The sequence below is a fragment of the Lipotes vexillifer genome, unplaced genomic scaffold, assembly GCF_000442215.2.
Source record: "Lipotes vexillifer unplaced genomic scaffold, Lipotes_vexillifer_v1.1 scaffold295, whole genome shotgun sequence".
Classification (NCBI taxonomy): domain Eukaryota; kingdom Metazoa; phylum Chordata; class Mammalia; order Artiodactyla; family Lipotidae; genus Lipotes; species Lipotes vexillifer.
The window spans coordinates 1411791-1412659 of record NW_006773247.1 but is presented as its reverse complement, the minus strand read 5'-3'; positions in this window follow the sequence as shown (position 1 = coordinate 1412659).

The window sequence follows — 869 nt, the reverse complement described above, 5'->3', positions numbered from 1 at the left end:
GTTGATTTTGCTGGGCCTGAATAAATCAGTTAGAAGGCTTTACAGTATCACTGAGTTTTCGCCGAAAGAGGTAGAGAGGAAGAGGAAAATAGAAATTCTACCTGTGAACAACAGCTTTCACCTGTGCCTATAATTGTAAGTTCCAGTCTGTTTATGATTTTCTTCCCTATACACACACACATATGTGCAAACAGACACACGCATGTACATGCCAACACACACTATATATATATCTCTATATAGTTTATATATACACTCATACATACATATCCTATTGCTTCCCTTTCTGTAGTTGATTGATACACCATCTAGGAATGTTTTATGCAAGAATTCCTACAATTTTTTCCATCTCTACCAAAATTTGTACCTAGTTTTTTCCATTCTATTTTTGTCCTTTATCATTTTAATAGTAGCTTCTGCAGTACCATTTGGTCTACATTCTGCAGTTGGTCTATTTTGTTAAACTAGAAAGTAACTTAAACATATTTTAGCTAAATAATATTTCAATTTAATTGTCAATTAAAATTTACATAGGTTAAACTGTAACTTGTACTGTGTTCATAAAATATTCAAATAAACACATTATAATGGTATAATATTGCTTAGAAAGCATTACTTGAATGGAATCAATTTATTTACATTGACTAGTTTTGTGATATGTTTATATGTAATAATAGAAACAATGCAGGTCCACGATAATGTAACACTAATATCTTACATGATTCAGTAGAGGGAAATGTATTTCTAGTAAAACAATGAACTTTTGTTTCTTTAGAAAAATATTTATGTTTCTTCAGCTTTTAAATTTAAGTAAACAAAAATTAATAATTTTGTTCCTCCAACAAGGTGGTTACACTTCTGTTGCTCAA